Below are 21,216 nucleotides of genomic sequence, written 5' to 3' on the forward strand. Positions count from 1 at the left end.
CCTTATGTCCTGATCTAATCTGATCAGATATGCCTTGTCAGACTCTAGATTGAATTCCACAGCCTTATAACCCAGAAAAGTAGTTATGATCTTAGCAGTGTTAGGCTTCATGTCAACAATATCACCTTTGTGATTTCTGTACTTGGGAAAGTATAGGTTGTCAGACTTTACAGAGTAAAGCTTCTTCTGTCTTTGAATTTTTGACTTTAAATAACCTGCAGCACCATCTGTTAATCTATTTTTCACTTGAAGTAGGAATAGAACATGTTCTAGTTCTTCAAAATACTTCAATAGAATAGCATTCTTCCTGATCTGGAATACCCTACCATCTGTCATAAAATATAACATAATGTGTTCTTTCAAAACAGAATGGTAAACCATTTGTACAGATTCAAGTTGATTCAATCTTTCAGGAGTTGCTCCTACTCCTGGTTCACTTAAGGAAGTTGGATCATTGGTAGTGTTGTGTACTCTTCTTTCATCAGAACTACCCAATCCATATTTATCTCTTGCTTCCTTTCCTGTAACAACTCTTGCTTCAAAACTACTTGTTGCAGTGTTCAAAGGTTGAGTCTGTTTAGCTTTGGTGAATCCTGGTAGGAGTATCTTTGAAGGTTTAACATGAGCAATGTCAGAGGTTTTCTTTTCCTTAACTTCTGATATCAAGTCAACTTGAGCTATGTCAGAGGTTGCTTGCTTCACTGTCATATCATAACTTACTAAGTCTTGACTCTGAACAACATGAGCCATGTCAGAGGTTGTTTGAGAAATATTCTTTTTCATCAGAGTAAGACTAGCATCTTCTTCATCAATTATTTCTTCATCCATGACTGGCATATAAACCTTTACAGGTTCATCAACTTTTTCTTTGCCCTTGGACCTTGAATCTACTTCCACTTGTGATTTAGCTTTGGCCTTAGAATTTGTTCTTTCTTTTATCACAATACCCTTAAGCTTTGGAAGTTTCTTTTCATCTTCAGAAGCTTTAGATTTAGAGTTGACTTTTTCTGCTTTAAGTCTAGCTTCTTCTTCCTTTAGACTCTCACAGTCCATTCCTAGATTTTCTTTAAGAAATAATTTCATTGAAATTTCTTCATCAAGTTCCAGATGTTCACCAGAACTTATCCTTTTACCAGTATCAGAACTTATTCTTCTCCCAGTATTAGAACTTGTTCCTTGACTTGTAATTCTAGCTTTACTTGATGAAAATCCTTTGCCTTGACCTTGACCTCGACCTTTACCCTTATTAGAGTTTCCCTGGTCATCATTTCCATCATCCTTTCCCTTCAGTGTCTGAATAGATTTGCATTTGGACTTAATCACTTTCTCCCCCTTTTTGGCATCAGCAGGTAAAAGAAGAGAGACAAGCAATTCCACTGAGGATTGGATCTTATTGAGTTGAGTTTGCTGAGAAGCTTGATTCTTTAGAATTTCATCAATCTGAGTTTGTTGCTTCTCCTGAGTTTTCTCAATATAGGCAATTATGTCAAAGGCTGGCTTGAAAAATTTGTTCTTTTCAAGTTTCACATTCATATCTTGCTGGATCAAGGTTTCTTGAATTTTATTCACCTTGGCATGAGTTGTTGAGTGTTGACCTTGAAGGTGCCTTGTACTCAATACAGTAACTCTCAGCTGTGCCTTGAAATCATCATTTATCAGCATTTCATCAGCTTTTGCCAGATGCTCAGAAAGAATCTTTTCAGAAGGAACAAAACTAACTGTGTTCCATTCCTTAGTCTACTCCTTTCCTCTAGGAGTTTCACTCCAAGGTACCAGTGTTTCCCTTCTAACAAACTTTTTGACTAAATCAGCTTTATTAACTGTTTGTTGAGGTGCATGTCCTAATGGACCAGCTGTATCAGCATCTAGATTAGTAGCAGCTTCACCAGTAGTTTCAGTATTATCAGCATCAGAACTTATAGATCCAGCAGTATTAGCATCCTCTGATAGAATAGCAGTATGTGAGGCAATTGAGGTTTCAACATCATCCTCTAAATTCTGATCTGCAACTAAGTTCTGATCAATAGCCAAGTCTTGATGCCCACCTAAAGTCTGATTTTCATCATCCAGTTTCTTAATTGGTGTTGTTGGAATATCTTTATTGAAATCAGCATCTTGAGTTGGTGTTGTTGGTGGAGTGAATTGAGTTGCTGGAGCTTCCAAGTACAGAACCTCAGGCATAATCAATTTATGAATATCAATTTCAACACTTGTACCTGGGTCTTCAGAATGTACTGGATCAATTATTGGTGACATATGAGGTGTAGGTATTCTTTCTTGAGTAGGAGGTGTTGATGCAGTGGCTTCAGCAAATTCTGGTTGTACAGAAGGAAGTGATTCAATAACAACTGATTCTGTTGGGATCAGAGATTCCTGACCCTCTTTCTTAGGTGCTTCCTCTACATCCTCTGAATCTGACTCACCTATGTCCCTGTGAGCTATCTGTTTCTTCAATTTCTTCAAAGGTGGAGACACTGTAGGAGCTTTATCATCAGAATTTAACTTTATAAGATTTGTGAGGGGCCTAGAACACCCAGTTACAGTATCTTTCTGAGAAGAGACCTTCTCAGCTTCTACACAACAGATTCTGATATTTGAACCTGTTCCTCAATATCTGATTCATCTCTCAGAATCATTCTCCTCCTCTTCTGTTGAGACTGAGGCACAGCCTTTGTCCTCTTTGGTTTGAAAGATGAAGGCTTCACAGGATGTGCTGAAGGTTGAGGTTGAGAAGGTTGAGGTGTTTGTGTAGAAGTGGTAGGTGATGATGGTTGAGGTTCTGATGGTTGGACATCAGGATATAGTTCAGTGTATTTAATTGGATCATAGGTTATTAAGGCTTGTTTGACAGATAAAGGAACTTGGAGGGGTCTTAACATAACCTTCTTATTATCAGTGGATAATAAGTCATTAAAAGCTCGTTTAGCTAGTCTGAATGATGGAATTAATTCACTAGTTGATTGGGGCTTATCATCACAACAAAAACTATAAATAAGCTGATAGAATCTAGCAAAGTAAACAGTATTTCTGTCTTCTCTCATTCTGTCCCCAATGAAACCTAAGACAACACTTGCATAATCAAAATCAGTTTGGTTAATGAGAGCATACCCGATTTGTTGGCTGGATATGGGGATTGCATCGAAATTAGAACATTTGTTTGCAAAAGCCTTGGTTATGCAGTCAAAGAAGAAACTCCATTACCTCCTTATGTAAGATCTCTTCAACTGACCCAGCTTTGTAAATGTCCTCTCATACCCCAGACTGGACATCATATTTTGAAGAATTGGCTCCTCAACAGTAGAATAAACACAGTTCTCATGCAACTGCAGTGCTTGTCGAACCGTGGCCAATGTCACGACATGCTCATCCTGTTGGGAACCACGGACTTAGGGTGTTACTACGTTTTAATATAAAGATTACGAAAAGAGGATTACCTTGTTAATGGTTAATTCCAGGCTCTTCTATTGTATTCCCAAATTCCCTTGAGCGAAGTGTGGCCTCCGTCTTCTCAAGTTATCCTCTCTTCTTGCTCCTTGGTGGCTACAATATGTTTTCACACAATTCCAAGCAAGAAGAGAATAAGAATATATATAGGCTACAATAGGGACCATGGATAATTAGGTTGGGCCTTCTAATTACATCTTGAGCCTAGCCCAATGTAATTAAATATTAATTCAATCCACTAAAGAATTAATATTTGCACTACCTTTCCTAATACCATAATTTAATTAATTCGGTTCCAATATTATTTGCTTATTAAATTCCCCATGTTTAAAATATCATATGTCCATTAATTAAATAAATTACTGATAATTTATTTAATTAATATCTTTTATCATTGATCATCCACTCAACCTTTATTTAATTATGCCAGAATAAATTCCACCTGCAGGGTTTCACATAATTAAATCTTTTTGAGCTTTCAAGGGGACATCATTAACCCGAATATTATCAGGACATGGATTCCTTCAATAAATAATATCCACCATGTATATAATTCCATCACCCAAAATATAATGATATAATTCAAAAGAATTATTTCATATATAAATCAAAGCATGTAAATAATATACACGTGTCAATTACTATTTCCGGATTAAGAACCTAAGCATTAATAATAACATAGAATCTTAGTTCTCCTTCTTAATCAGTATTAAGGGAACAATTCTAAATTTGATCATGTTCAATATATACAAAGTATACTAGTATTATTTATTAGTCAATATAAACTAATCTAAATAATACTACAGCCATACCAGTGGATTGTCCAACACCACATGTGCTGTGAACCTTATTATATTATATAACCGTATTTAACAATCTAATATTCTGTATCCCATTTGATACTAGATTGTTCACAATATATAATATTAGACAACATGTAAACATTCAAATGATTCTCAAATAAACTGGCCAGAAATAAATGTACATACTTCAAATAAATATTTTCAGTATACACTAACAATCTCCCAGTTATACTCAAAATATTCTATGTGTACATCAGTGTTTATTTAATCCACTATTACATAAAAATCTATGTGTCCATCCATCTGACTCCTATCGCTTCCACATGCTTGTCAAAAACCTTGGTTGGCAAGCTCTTTGTGAAAGGATCTGCTCGGTTGTCTTCTGATGATATGTGAGCCACAACTATATCCCCTCGCTTTACGATTCCTCGTATGAGTTAATACTTATGTTCAATATGTTTAGCTGCTTTGTGGTCTCGCGGTTCCTTTGAATTTGCCACAGCACCAGTGTTATCACAATACACCATCAAGCTCCTAGGTAAATTAGGTACCACATCTAAGTCCAAAAGGAAGTTCCTGAACCATACAGCCTCCTTGGCAGCCTTAGAGGCCGCCACGTACTCGGCCTCCATGGTGGAGTCTGCAATGCATTTCTGCTTTACACTCCTCCATATAACAGCTCCACCTCCCAAAGTAAAAACATATCCCGAGGTTGATTTCCTCTTATCCCTATCTGATTGGAAATCTAAATCAGTATATCCCAAAGGAAATAGATCTGAGGCCTTGTAAATTAACATATACTTCTTAGTCCTTCTCAGGTACTTGAGTATAGTTTTTACTGCACTCCAATGTTCCTGACCTGGGTTCGACTGATATCTACTAACCATGCCTACAGCAAAGCAGATGTCAGGCCTCGTACATAACATAGCATACATTAAGCTTCCACATGCTGAAGCATAAGGAACTGCTTTCATGCTCTCTATATCCTTAGGTGTCGAAGGACACTGCTTCTTAGATAGAGCAACTCCATGCTTAAAAGGTAGAAAACCTTTCTTGGAGTTCTGCATGTTAAAACGAGCTAATACTTCATCAATGTAGGGCTCTTGAGATAAAGCCAACATCCTTTTCTTGCGATCCCTTATAACTTTGATCCCAAGGATGTATACCGCTTCACCTAAGTCCTTCATGTCAAATTGTTTGAACAACCATGCCTTTACTGATGACAACATCTCAACATTGTTTCCAATGAGTAAAATGCCATCTACATATAGTACTAGAAAAACCACTGCATTACCTTCACTTCTCTTATACACGCACGATTCGCTTGGACTTTGATCAAATCCATATGACTGGACTGCCTGATTAAAACGAATATTCCAGTCTCTAGAAGCTTGTTTAAGTCCATAAATAGACCTCTTAAGCTTACATACCAGATGCTCTTGGCCTTCCTTAATGAATCCTTTTGGTTGCTGCATATAGATGGTTTCTTCAAGACTTCCATTAAGAAAAGTTGTCTTGACATCCATTTGCCAAATCTCATAATCGAGATGAGCTGCTATAGATAAAAGAATACGGATTGACTTAAGCATGACTACCGGTGAAAGGTTTCCTCATAATCGATACCTTCTTTCTGAGTATACCCTTTCGCAACAAGTCTTGCTTTCCAGGCTTTCACCTTTTTATCTAATCCCCTCTTTTTCTTGTAGATCCACTTACATCCAATAGGTTTTATACCTTTGGGTGGTTCCACGAGCTCCCAGGCCTGATTAGAATACATTGATTCTATCTCAGATTCCATCGCCTTTTGCCAAAGATCTGCATCTTTGTCTTGTGCTGCCTCTTCGTATGTACGGGGATCATCATCATGTTCACCAGAGACCAAGTCTGAAGACTCACCCAAAAACATGAATTTATCAGGCTGTTGAACAACCCTCCCACTATGACGAGGCACTGGTGTATTAGTGACAGGTTGTACATTATGTTGTGGTTGTTCTACTTGTACTATAGCTTCATGGGTATTATTTGTCCCTCCCACTAGTTCCTCTAAAACGACACTACTCATGGGTTTGTGATTCATTATATATTCCTCCTCTAAGAATCTTGCATTGGTGCTAACAATGACATCCCGATTCTTCGGACTATAAAATAAATATCCTTTCGTTCCCATGGGGTAGACTACAAACAACCTTACTTCTGTACGAGATTCTAACTTAGTCGCGTTCTTGTTCAGCACATGTGCTGGACAACCCCATATTCGAATATGTCTTAGACTCGGTTTATCCCCGGTCCATAATTCTAAGGGGGTTTTAGGAACCAACTTAGAAGGTACTAAGTTCAGAAGATAAGCTGTTGTCTCTAAGGCATGTTCCCAAAACGACTTGGGTAAATCCGAATAACTCATAATCGATCTAACACTCTCTAAAAGAGTCTGGTTCCTTCTCTCTGCTACACCGTTCTGCTGGGGTGTGCCTGGTGCAGTTAACTGGGATTCTATCCCATTTTCTGATAAATATTCCCTAAATTCTCCAAGCAAGTATTCGCCACCACGATCTGATCGTAGTGACTTGATACTTTTATTAAGTCGCTTCTCCGTTTTAGCTTTGTACTCTTTGAACTTATCAAAGCACTCAGACTTACGGTGCAACAAATAAATGTACCCATATCTAGAATAATCATCAATGAAAGTGACGAAATATTCATAACCACCTCTTGCTTGGATATTCATGGGTCCACATAAATCAGAGTGAAGCAATTCTAACAGTTGTTTGGCTCTATTCCCTTTTGCCTTGAAAGGCCTATTAGTCATTTTACCTTCCAAGAAGGATTCACAAACTGGAAATGGCTCCACTGCCAATGAGCTTAAAGGCCCGTCTACTACCAGTCTTTGAATCCTCCTCAAGTTAATATGACCTAATCTCAAGTGCCAAAGATATGTTTGGTTCAAACTAGAAGGTTCCTTTCTTTTAGTAGAGTTAGAAGATGTGTTGTTCAATTACCTAAATTGCAGTTGCAGTGCAGGTTGACTAGGATTAATTATATACAAATTGTCTTGCAATGTACCAGAACATATAATTCGTTTATTCATCATAATAGAAACATTACGATCCAAACAAACATTATAACCATCCAAAGCAAGTTTAGAAACCGAAATTAAATTCCTTCTAAAAGAAGGTACATAAAGATAATTGTTCAAAACCAAAATCCTATCAGAACCAAAAGATAAATGAATAACTTCTACTGCAACTACTGCTACTTTCGTAGCATCTCCCATGAACACGTATATCTCACCATCTCTAAGCATTCTGGATAGTTGGAACCCCTGCATAGAATTACAAACATGATTAGTGGCTCCCGTATCTACACACCAAGTGCTCGTAGATATAGCCGCTATAAATGTTTCTGTAACTAGAGAAAGAGACATACCAGTATTGTTTGTCTTCTTAGGAAGAGGACAATCCTGTTTCCAGTGACCTGACTATTTGCATCTGAAATACTTTCCCTTAGGCTTTTTCACACCACCCTGAACTCCCACTGCCTTCACAGCTTTCTGTGTCTGAGCCTTTTTCTTCTTCTTAATACCTTTCGGCTTAGAGGAAGAACCTTTCTTAGCCACATTCACTTGAACACTCTGCCGAAATAATCCTTCAGCTGCCTGAAGTTCTGTCAGCAGTTCCGCGAGACTATACTACCTCTTGTTCATGTTGTAATTCAAGCGGAACTGCTCAAAACTCTTCGACAAGCTCATAAGGATAATGTCAATCTGGGTTTCCCCATCAAGTTCAGCACCAAGGATCTCTATCTCATTTAGATGCGACATCATCTTGAGAACATGATCCCTTACAGGTGTGCCTTCAGCCATCTGACTATTCATTAAAGCCTTCATGGCTACTTGCCTAGCAGCCCTATTCTGATCTCCAAAAAGTTCCTTGAGATTAAAGAGCATATCCGAAGCAGTGGCGATAGACTGATGTTGATGCTGCAAAACACACGATATTGCTGCCAGAATGTAACATCGCGACATCTCATCAGCCTTAATCCACCGTTTATAATACTCTTTCTCATCTTCAGGAGCATCAGCAGCAGGCTGTTCAGGCTTGGGTTCATAAGTGCAAAACTTGTACTCCTCAGCAGTCAACACAATGTCCAAATTTCGTTTCCATTCAATATAGTTAGGTCCGGTAAGTTTGTTATCCTTAAGTATGGTGAATAGTGGATTAAAGCCCATTTTATCCTGAGAATCATGCATAAAAACATCACATAAATAAGGGTGCATTAATTATTAAGATCTATTGATTCCTCTAACAATTATTAAAATTTAATGCACTAACATATAAACACCATAAGCTTCTGGTACGCCACGATGTGTGACATGTATACCACCTAATTTTGTTTAAATGTTACTTCGGTCCTATTACTAAACAATATGCCACGTTGGGGTGGACTATATTATTTTTCATAGCTAAGTGTATACCATCATCAAATCTTAAATTATTCGAAATCTATGGAACTTGGTACGCCACGATGGGTGGCGTGTATACCTTCCAATATTCGTAATTTTGCCTTGAATAGAATACTTCAATTCAATATTCATCAATGGTTTGATTTCCAGGTAGTGGAGGAGTCACATCGGTCTCGCTTAAAACCCACAGCCTTACAAGTTCGATGAACCCGTTTTTGACAAAATCGCCCCAAATCAGAAATAAAGAAAATCAGTATTTATTCCTTTTAAAATTTATTAATTTAAGAAGTTTGTTCTAGTAATTTCTATAACATTCTAGACACCATAAATTACATGCCACGATGGGTGACGCATATATAATTTAAATTCGTCTTTATGTTAAATTACCTACAACCAATAATGGAGACCATGGGATTTAATTTCATATTAATTCCCTCTCCCACTTAGAATTTTTTTATTAAAATTGAGGTATTTTAAAATTAAATGGGGCCCTATGTTGTTATAATTATGTCTAAACATGCATTCAAAATACACACATAATTTTAGCAACATATAATATTTAATTAAAGCAATAAATAAAATTTATGTCCATGTCGTCCTAATTAAGTTAAACATGCAATTTTAAAAGAATTACACACATAATTAACGACACACATAATCAATAAATTAAAGCAATAATTAAAATTTAATGGAAAAAATTAAAATAAATTTTCCACTATTATGGCCCTTGAAAAAAATCCAGCTCTCAAAAAAAATCTGCCCCAAGCGCGCCCCGACGCCCCCAGCAGCCCCAGCTGCTCAGCCCCAGCAGCCCCGCCCCAGCAGCCCCAGCAGCCCCAGCACCCCAGCAGCCCCAGCAGCCCCAGCAGCCCCAGCACCCCAGCAGTCCCAGCAAGCCCAGCAGCCCCAGCAGCCCCAGCAGCCCCAGCAGCCTCAGCAGCCCCAGCGGCCGCAGCGGCCCCAGCAGCCCCAGCTGCCGCAGCGGCCGCAGCGCGCGCGCCTGTTGCTTTTCTGTGAGTTTTGTTTTGATTTTGTTCGATCCAAACATCAACAGCAGCCCCTTGTAATCGCACAGCGGAACAAAAAACTACCGGAATTGATTTCCGATCGCACATAACTATTACAAAATACCCGGAACAATTACAAACAAATAGATCTAATACAAAACTAATTTTGTAAAATCTATTCTAACACGATCAATCCTCGTGTAAATTATAACCACGATTAAACCACGTGGAAACCAAAACAAAAATTAACCACGATTAAACCACGTGGGATCCAAACATATAATTAAAATATACATGGACATAATAGTGGATTAACAACCTGCATCAAAACCAATACAAGTAAAACACTATATACACGCATATATAATTACGACATGAAAATTATATCATAAAACTTAGAACCCATTGCCAGGCTCTGATACCAATTGTTGGGAATCACGGACTTAGGGTGTTACTACGTTTTACGATAAAGATTACGAAAAGAGGATTACCTTGTTAATGGTTGATTCCACGCTCTTCTATTGTATTCCCAAATTCCCTTGAGTGAAATGTGGCCTCCGTCTTCTCAAGTTATCCTCTCTTCTTATTCCTTGGTGGCTACAATATGTTTTCACACAATTCCAAGCAAGAAGAGAATAAGAATATATATAGGCTACAATAGGGACCATGGATAATTAGGTTGGGCCTTCTAATTACATCTTGAGCCTAGCCCAATGTAATTAAATATTAATTCAATCCACTAAAGAATTAATATTTGCACTACCTTTCCTAATACCGTAATGTAATTAATTTGGTTCCAATATTATTTGCTTATTAAATTCCCCATGTTTAAAATATCATATGTCCATTAATTAAATAAATTACTGATAATTTATTTATTTAATATCTTTTATCCTTGATCATCCACTCAACCTTTATTTAATTATGCCAGAATAAATTCCACCTGCAGGGTTTCACATAATTAAATCTTTTTGAGCTTTCAAGGGGACATCATTAACCCGAATATTATCAGGACATGGATTCCTTCAATAAATAATATCCACCATTTATATAATTCCATCACCCAAAATATAATGATATAATTCAAAAGAATTATTTCATATATAAATCAAAGCATTTAAATAATATACACGTATCAATTACTATTTTCGGATTAAGAACCTAAGCATTAATAATAACATAGAATCTTAGTTCTCCTTCTTAATCAGTATTAAGGGAACAATTCTAAATTTGATCATGTTTAATATACACAAAGTATACTAGTATTATTTATTAGTCAATATAAACTAATCTAAATAATACTACAGCCATACCAGTGGATTGTCTAACACTACCTTTGCTGTGAACCTTATTATATTATATAACCGTATTTAACAATGTAATATTCTGTATCCCATTTGATACTAGATTGTTCACAATATATAATATTAGACAACATGTAAACATTCAAATGATTCTCTAATAAATTGGCCAGAAATAAATGTACATACTTCAAATAAATATTTTCAGTATACACTAACACATCCTCCCCTGATGAAAAAATAATACTTGGGGACCCTTGAGCACCACCATCATCATATACTCCGCTTCTCCAGAACTCCAGCACTTGAGTACCAGAGATTGCATCAGGTTGGGTCAGAGCGTACCCAATATCAGAACTAGTAAGAAAGTCCTGAATGAAGTGAAGTTCTGATGGGGCTTCTGACTTGCTAAGAATAGCGGAGAAGTTATTAGGAACAAACTTAACCCCATTAAAAATTACGTCTTTTGGTGCCATCTCTGTAGGAAATTAAGTGAGTAAGAGAATGTTTGCAAAGTGTTTGTGAAAAGTCCTGAGAGAAAAACAACTTCAGAAAATAAGAGAGCGAGAGAGAGAGAAAGTAAAAGAGATTTAGAATAGAAAAGTAAGTAAAAGATTAGAAAATCTTTTATCTCTCATATATATACTCTCTCCACTCAACATTTATATTTTTGAAGCATGGGATACACATTACACCTGGCACCATGTGAACAGTCAATAAACGGTTAGAGCAGGAGTTAATGGGCACGTAAAATAAGCAATAATTACCGTGCACATGCAGTTTTTCAGGACATACACGTTAACCACTAACCCAAAATGATTATGACTGATATATATCACATAAACCAATATTCTGTAAAAATATAATCGTTCAAGTAATGACCAAAAATAAACCAAGTAAATAAATATTGCCACGTCAGCATCAGAACTTGATTATTATCATAATTTAAAAGTCATCAGAATATGTCTTCTTAACTCGAAAAAGTGAATGTTTATTCCTGTAATTCTTCACACAAATACTGATATGGGTTCAACAGAACATAATCATCAGAACTTGTCCTCAGAATTTATGCAACTGACACTTAAACTGTTCATCGAAAATAACATTTATCACCACAGTAATTTTCATCATTCATATGGAGTGTATGTGTGTGTATTAAGCTAAATATCATACAAAGAGTAAAGTCTGATTCACTTCAGTACATCTTAGAAATAAGGCATAACTTAGAACTTTGCTCAAAATCTGTCATTATTCTGAAGTCTACTATAGAATGAGTTCATGCATGAGTTCACCTCAACTGTTTTGTGCTCATTTTATGCATCTTTTGTAATTCCATTTTACAGTGGCTTCTCAGTGTAAGTGAGTCACGACTGCTTATCAGAATTTATGATGTTATCAGAGTATTTCTCCAGTATTCATAGAGTGTGAAAAGTCACCAAGAAAATTTTTTGCTTTTCTAATGCATATTACTTAATACCAGCAATGCACTTGGGTCTTCCCTTCCACATTTTTACTCTAGATCTCAAAGGAATACCTGATATTTATTTCTTTTCTTTTTCTTTTTCTTTTGATAAGTAAGGCTTATCAGCACTTAGTACATCCATCAGATTTACTAACATCAGAACTTAACATATAAGAAGCACCATTCTAGTTTTTGACTTAGTAACAAGATACACAAAGTAAACTTAACTAAGCTCAATATCAGAATTTGCTTTTGTTAAAAGATTTCCACATAAACAATTACTTCATACATGGGATCTTTAGTATATTAAAGACTACTAGGTCAGCATCTAGCACAATTATCCTTATTGGATTGAATAGTCAGAGAAACATTCATATCACTATCAGAGTTTAGAAATTCACATCAGAAAACAATCAGCACTTAAGCAAATTTCAATTTAAGCACAGAATATACAAAGATAGTAATATCTATAAATACTGATCATAAAGTCTGATGTATCAGAACATAAACTAGGCAGATTTAGAGAAAGAACCTGAAACCATTCCAAGTTCATTTACCAATCTTGTAAAAGTAGCTTCACATAGTGGTTTTGTGAAGATATCTGCTAGTTGTTGATCTGTTGGAACAAAATGCAATTCCACTGTACCTTCATCCACATGTTCCCTTATGAAATGGTACCTAATGATGATGTGCTTTGTCATTGAGTGTTGAACTGGATTACCTGTCATAGCAATAACACTTTGATTATCACAGTAAATAGGGATTTTAGAAAATTCTAACCCATAATCCAGTAACTGATTCTTCATCCAAAGAATCTATGCATAACAGCTTCCTGCAGCAATGTATTCTACTTCTGCAGTTGATGTGGAAATTCACTTCTGTTTCTTGCTAAACCAAGAAACCAATCTGCCTCCAAGAAATTGGCAGCTTCCACTTGTGCTTTTCCTGTCAATTTTACAACCTGCAAAATCTGCATTTGAGTAACCTATTAGCTTAAAGTCTGATTCTCTAGGATACCACAATCCCAGATCGGCTGTACCCTTAAGGTACTTAAAAAATTCTTTTCACAGTTTTAAGTGAGGTTCTCTTGGATCTGCTTGAAATCTGGCACAAAGACAGGTAGCATACATGATATCAGGTCTACTTGCAGATAGATAGAGTAGAGAGCCAATCATACCTCTGTAATCAGTAATATCTACTGAATTACCAGTATCCTTATCCAATTTTATTACAGTGGCCATAGGAATGGATGCACTTGAACAATCTTGCATTCCAAACTTCTTTAACAAATTTCTGGTATACTTAGATTGACAAATAAAAGTTCCTTCTTCATTCTGCTTGACTTGAAGGCCCAAAAAATAGTTAAGTTCTCGCATCATACTTATTTGATATCTTGACTGCATCAGCTTGGCAAACTTCTTACAAAGTCTGTCATTTGTAGAACCAAAAATGATATCATCAACATATATCTGCACCAAAAGTAAGTCATTTCCATGGTTGAGATAAAACAGTGTTTTGTCAATAGTCCCTCTATTAAATCCACTTTCCAGAAGAAACTGAGCTAATGTCTCATACCATGCTCTTGGAGCTTGATTAAGGCCATAAAGTGCTTTATCAAGCCTGTAGACATGATTAGGAAATTTGGGATCTACAAAGCCTGGAGGTTGTTCAACATATACTTCCTCTTCCAATTCTCCATTAAGAAAAGCACTTTTCACATCCATTTGAAAGACTGTAAACTTTTTGGGAGCAGCATAAGCCAAAAATATCCTTATGGCTTCCAATCTAGCAACTGGTGCAAATGTTTCATCATAATCAATTCCCTCCTGTTGAGAGTATCCTTTTGTAACTAGCCTTGCTTTATTCCTTGTTATTATGTCATCACTATCAGTTTTGTTTCTGAACACCCACTTTGTACCAACAACAGATTTATTCTTTGGTCTTGGCACTAGGGTCCAGGCTTTATTTCTTTCAAATTCATTTAACTCTTTCTGCATTGCTTATACCCAATCAGCATCTTGAAGAGCTTCTTCTACTTTCTTTGGTTCAATCTGAGAAAGAAAAGGATGATAGAGACATTCATTTGATGTAGCTGTTCTAGTTCTGACACCTGCATCAGAATTTCCAATTATTAAATCAGGTGTATGTGCTTTAGTCCACTTCCTTGCAAATGGAAGGTTATCTTTAGAACTGGATGCTCCCCCATGATCCATGCTATCTCCATCAACATTTTCTGATGCTCCCCCTAAAATTATGCTCTCTGAGTTGGATCCTTCAGAATTTGAGTTTCGAGAAATATCAGTACATGAGTTTCCAGAATTATCAGAATATGGCTCATCAGAACTTGATGAATCAGAACTTGAAGAGCCTTTTGTAGGTTCTGATGCTTCTTGAGATGTGGTTGTATCTTCAGTATGCTCCCCCTGCACAGGTGCATTTTCCTTTGGCGTAATCACCACAGTTTCAATAACATCAGAGTTTAATCCATCAGAGTTTGCAATATCAGGATTTAGACTGTCAGGATTTGGACTGTCAGGATTTACAGAATCAGAATTTAAAACTTCATTTTCGAATTTCAGCTGATCATGATCATTAAAATCTTCAAGTCCAGTAATCTTCTTATCATCAAAAGAGACATTGATAGATTCCATGACAACCCTTGTTCTTAAATTGTAGACTCTGAAGGCTTTTGTGGAAAGTGGATATCCAACAAAAATTCCTTCATCAGCTTTTAGATCAAATTTGGATAGCTGTTCAGGATGAGTCTTAAGAACAAAACACTTGCATCCAAATACATGAAAGTAATTCAGATTTAGCTTCTTTTTCTTCACCATCTCATATGGTGTTTTTCCATACTTGTTGATAAGTGTAGCATTCTGAGTAAAACAAGCAGTCTGCACAGCTTCAGCCCAAAAGTAGGTTGGTAACTTTGCTTCATCAAGCATAGTTCGTGCAGCTTCAATAAGAGTTCTATTCTTTCTTTCAACAACTCCATTTTGCTGTGGAGTTCCAGGAGCAGAAAATTCCTGCTTTATTCCATGGTTTTTGCAGAACTCTTCCATAATCAAATTCTTGAACTCAGTGCCATTATCACTCCTTATGATTTTCACAGAGTTTTTGACCAATTTATCCAGATGTTTGACATGATCAATCAAGATAGATGCAGTTTCCCTTTTTGTGTGCAAGAAATACACCCATGTTTATCTGGTGAACTCATCCACTATGACCATAGCATATTTCTTCTTTGCAATAGACATGACATTCACTGGACCAAATAGATCAACATGTAATAGGTGATAAGGCTCAAGAATTGATGATTCAGTCTTGCTCTTGAAAGAAGATTTTCTTTGTTTTGCCTTCTGACATGAATCACAAAGGCCATCAGGAGCAAATACTGATTTTGGCAGTCCTCTCACAAGATCTTTCTTGACTAGTTCATTTATATTGTTAAAATTTAAATGAGAGAGTTTCTTGTGCCAATCCCAGCTTTCTTCAATTGATGCTCTACTCAACAGACAGATTGCAGAACCATCAGTACTTGTTGAAAGCTTGGCTTCATAAATGTTACCATGCATGTATCCTTTCAGAACAACTTTGCATATAGATTTTCTTACAACTTCACAGTGTTCTTTAAAGAAATCCACATGATAACCTCTGTCACAGATTTGACTCACACTCAGCAGATTGTGTTTAAGTCCTGAGACCAGAGCTACTTTTTCAATGATGACATTCCCAAGATTGATATTGCCATATCCCGGAGTTTTTCCAATGTTGTCATCTCCATAAGAAACACCCGGGCCAGCTTTCTCCACAAAGTCTGATAGCAGGGCTTTATTTCCAGTCATATGTCCTGAATATCCACTGTCCAGAACTAGGATGTTTTTCCTGTTGCCCTGTAATCATAAAGACCACTAATGATTAGTTTTAAGGACCAAGACTTGCTTGGATCCTTTGGCCTTATTAAGTTTGTTAACATTTACAGTGGATTTAGCATCAGAGTTTATGTTAATAGTTTTCTTATCAGCATTTACAGTATCAGACTTTGCATCAGAACTAACACTAGAAGGAATAATGCTAACTTTCTTTAAAGAAGGTTTTATTTGATAATAATCATAGTACAAACTATGATATTCCTTACAAGTATAAATGGAATGCCACAAACTACCACAATGAAAACAAGGGTTTTGTGGCCTATATCTAACAGACTGACTCTTAACTCCTGATTTTGAAGGTAAAGAGTTTATGTTCTTATTCTTCCTGCAAAAAGAAGCTAGATGGTTAGAGTTTCCACAGTTATAACATTTATTTCTAGGAGCATTAGGAACAGGCTTATAATTATTGCTTTTATTCACACCTTCCTTTCTATTCCTATTTTTCCTAGGTGGCTTTACCTTGTTTATATTCTTAACATCTTTCAGATTATGCTTAAGCTGCTTATTTGTCATTAAGCCTATGTTAACTTCAGTTGGCTTATCCTGTTTTGGTTTATCAGAAGTTAATTTCTTTTTAACTTCTAATTTATCAATATCAGACTTTACAGCTACAAATTTAACAGGATTTACCTTTGGCTTTTGTTTAACAACTTTAGGCTCAATTTCTACAGTTCTCTTATCATTCTTATCATCTACAGAACCTAAGCCCTCTTTCCAATTTCCACTACTCAACAAATTCTGAGTTGTTCTGCCAGAGTGAGTCCCAGTCCTGATAATCTCTCTTTCCTTTTCTAACTCAGTTTTTAGTGATTCATTCATTTTAAGCACTTCATCCCTAACATAAAAGGCATCATCTTTATCTTTCTGAGTTTGATGGAACATGACTAACTCTTTTTCTAAATAATCATTCCTCTTTTTGTAAGAAAGATTTTAAAAGTTAATCTTTCACATGTTAAGGTTTGATCTTTGTAACTAATGAACATGGTTTTAAAATATCTTCTTAACTCAGTAATATCATTAGTATGAAAGGCATAAGTAGTTTGAGGTACCTTTAAGTCAACAGTATCAAAACTGCTATCAGCATTTGCCATCAAGGCATATTTCACCTCACTTTCAGAATCTGAAGTGTCTGTCCAGCTTTCCTTCTTTGTGACAAGAGCCTTGCCTTTGTCACTCTTCACTTTCTTGCAATCAGGAGATATATGGCCTTTCTCACCACAGTTGTAGCATTTAACATTTGAGTAATCTCCTATGTCAGACTTTCCTCCTTTGCCTTCAGATTTTATGAAACTCTTCTTATCAGAACTTGCACCTTTCCTGGAATTTTTTTTCCCCTTCTGAATTTCCTGTATGAAATCCTTGTGATTCCTTTCACCATAAGAGCACACAGCTTCATCATCTCTTCATCAGGATCCATCTCAGGTAAGCTTTCAGTTTCTGAGTCATCATCACTATCAGAACTAGATGACTCAGTATCATACTTTGTGATGAGAGCTTTTCCCTTGCCTTTTCTTGAGGCAGCTGCTTTGGGGGATTCCTCCTCAGCCTTAAGAGCAACTGTCCTTGACTTACTTCCATTCCTCTTGCTTCTTTGTTCCATCTCAAGTTCATGAGTCTTGAGCATCCCATAAATTTCATCAAGGGTTGTTTCATCAAGATTATAGTTATCTCTTATAGTGGTGGCCTTCAAATCCCAACTTTCAGGAAGAGCTAACAGGAATTTAAGATTTGAATCTTCAAGATCATATTCCTTGTCAACTAGTGACAAGTCATTCAAGAGTTTGGCAAATCTGTCATATAAACCAGTTAATGACTCATCAGTTAGTGACAACTAGTTGTCTCCTTTGCAGTCTTGCAGTTAATTACCCTGTTTGACATGACATTATCAATGGCACTATGCAGCAAGTGTCATACCTTAGCATCCTTAGCAATCTATGAGATATCTTCAGCAGTGTAATCACTTTTCTCCTTTGGTACAGACTTTGTTGGTTCTCCTGCAACTACAACAGAGAGCTTGGTTGGCTTGTGTGGTCCTTCATTGATTCTGTCAAGGTATTCTGGATCTGTAGCTTCCAGAAACATAGACATCCTCACCTTCCATATGGTATATTAAGATGGTTTCAGTATGGGAACTCTAATAGTCTCATATCGATTATGGATTTGAGTCTTTGGAGGTTCTTCAGTTTTGGTGGGCTTGGTTGGAGTTTGTTCTTCTTCAGACATGATTGTTTTTGGATCTTAAACTATATGTGTGTTAACAGATCTGCTCTGATACCACTTGTTAGGTCACACACACTGTAGAAGGGGGTTAAATACAGTGTTTACTACAATCAAATCGAATTAAAGAACACAAGTAATAGAACATAGATTTTATTCAACACAATAAACTCTGTTACAATATGGAACTGTCCTCTCTCAGTGATGAACAAATTATCACGAGAGCTGTTAGGGTTACAATGAATAATATTTTTGATAAAGATAACACCTATAGTGTAAACCCTACGTCTGTGTTTATATACTACACAGTTACAAGATAAACTTCTAACTGATATCGAATATAATTCTGCTTCCTAAAATATATCAATCAGTTATCTTTTCTTCCAAGTATTCTATTCTTCATAGAATTCCTTCTTCATGCATATCTCTTCTTGCGTTTGTCTTGAATTTTTTTCCTTTCAATCAACCGCCTTCCTTATCTGAAAGTCTCCTTAAGTCCTGATATTATCTCCTGATAAATATCTCCTGATAACTTAAGTTCTGATAACTTAAGTTCTGATATCTTAAGTCCTGACTTCAGTTTAAGTACTGATTTCCAGTTAAGTACTGATTTGTCCTGTTTAAGTAAGATCTGAAAACTAAACACAAATCATATTAGACATGACATCACAAATATATCTAACATCATTATCGTGGGGTTTTGGCGGATTTATTTATAGATTTCTTTAGTTAATTTGTTCTGATGCCTTAGTGTGTGGTGATTATATGATATCCTAGTATTGGTTGTGCTTAATCATCTTATGAGCGTCGCGAACTTATAAGATAGTGTGTTAATCTCTAATGAATCGAAAGTGAATTTAGGAATTTAGAACTTTCCATGCTAGCATAGGTTCATGTATTTGATATGCATGATTCGTAGGTAATTTTAACCATCTTACTTGCCCAATGTAATCACGATAGATAACTTATGCATTAAACCATTATGTTGTCAAATTCTATAGACATATAGGGTCTCAATATAATTGGTGTCTATTGAGCTTCTATCTCTTTTTTGGATGTCTGGTAGTATGGCATTCGTACAAAGAAAATTGGCGTATATCAGTTTCGTGTTATCTGATTATTGTCATCACCATTGCATGCTAAGATTAAGAACAAAAAGGCTATTGAATGAAGTATTTAATGAAGTTAGAATCACATGTTTGTGTCATATAGTATTCAACTCTCTTTATTCTCTTAGTTAATGTTCTTTAGTATAATCTCTTAGTTAAGTGTAGTTAAAACAACCTCAAATTATTATTCGTCTTATCATTGGATAATAACCATACCATTGTCGCATAAGTACATTGATTAAAATTAACCTAAACCAGTCCATGTGGGAACGAACTAGAATTAATTCTATATTACTTGCGATCACGTATACTTGCGTGAATATTAGCGTGTGTTCTAGCCCTAACAAATTTTTGGCACCGCTGCCGGGGACTTCGGTGTTAATTTTTAGTTTATGTGTTTGTCATCATTGGTCGTTAAAGTTCAGTGACTCGGACATTGTTACTTACTAATTTCCTTGTCATGTTTCAGGTACTCTAGCGAGCGTGTATGCATACGCGTTCTCGGTCTCGTAAGAGAACACTGGATCAAGCTGAGGAAGAAGTTGTAGTAGCTAAATAAGTTTTCGAGGAAGTTCTTGTCGAGGAGAAAGTTGAAGAAGAAGCACTTATTGCAATGGGAGAACCAGAAGCGAATCTGAAGGCTTTGATGGATTACTCTCAACCGAAAATTAATGATATTCAGTCTAGCATTGTCCGACCATCCATCTCGGCTAATACCTTTGAGATCAAGTCGATCACGATTCAGATGATACAGAACTCAGTTCAGTTTGGGGGTTCTCCAACAGAAGACCCCAACATGCACATCAGAGATTTCATCGAGATCTGTGACACTTTCAAGTTCAATGAAGTTTTTGAAGATGCTATTAAGTTGAGGCTTTTCCCATTCTCTCTGCGGGATAAAGCTAAGTGTTGGTTACATTCTCTACCACCAGGGTCTATCACCAAATGGGAGGATCTTGCTCAAAAGTTCTTAACTAAATTCTTTCATATGGCGAAGACTGCTGCAATCAGAAATGCACTTACTCAATTTGCTCAGCAATCTAGAGAATCTTTATGTGAGGCTCAGGATCGCTATAAGGAGATGCTTAGAAAGTGTCCTCACCATGGGATGCCTGACTGGATGATCATTAACTGCTTCTATAATGGTTTGGGTGCTACTTCTAGACCCATGCTTGTTGCAGCATCAGGAGGAGCCTTGTGGGCTAAAAGCTATGATGAAACTTATAAATTGATTGAACTGATGGCTGCTAATGAATACTAGAATCTTACTCAGAGACTATCTCAGGGCAAGGTAGCAGGAATTCTGGAGTTAGATACAGCTACTGTTATAGTTGCTCATCTTAAGGCTTTAACGATGAAGGTGGATTCTTTGGCTAATTATGGAGTTAATCAGATCACTAGTTTCTATGAGCTTTATGCTGGTGCCCAAGAGATGGAGCAGTGTGTTATTTCTAGTGAATCATCTCAATTCATGAACAACTT

General features: G+C 36.4%; 1 non-coding gene across 1 annotated transcript; it reads right to left on the reverse strand.

The window, feature by feature from the left end:
- Window positions 1–20,737: 20,737 nt before the first annotated feature.
- LOC141715514 (small nucleolar RNA R71) lies at window positions 20,738–20,844 on the reverse strand. The gene has a single exon (XR_012572273.1). It is a non-coding gene; the product is annotated as a small nucleolar RNA R71 (small nucleolar RNA).
- Between the last annotated feature and the right edge of the window lie 372 nt (window positions 20,845–21,216).

This window comes from Apium graveolens, chromosome 3, assembly GCF_009905375.1.
Source record: "Apium graveolens cultivar Ventura chromosome 3, ASM990537v1, whole genome shotgun sequence".
Taxonomy (NCBI): Eukaryota; Viridiplantae; Streptophyta; class Magnoliopsida; order Apiales; family Apiaceae; genus Apium; species Apium graveolens.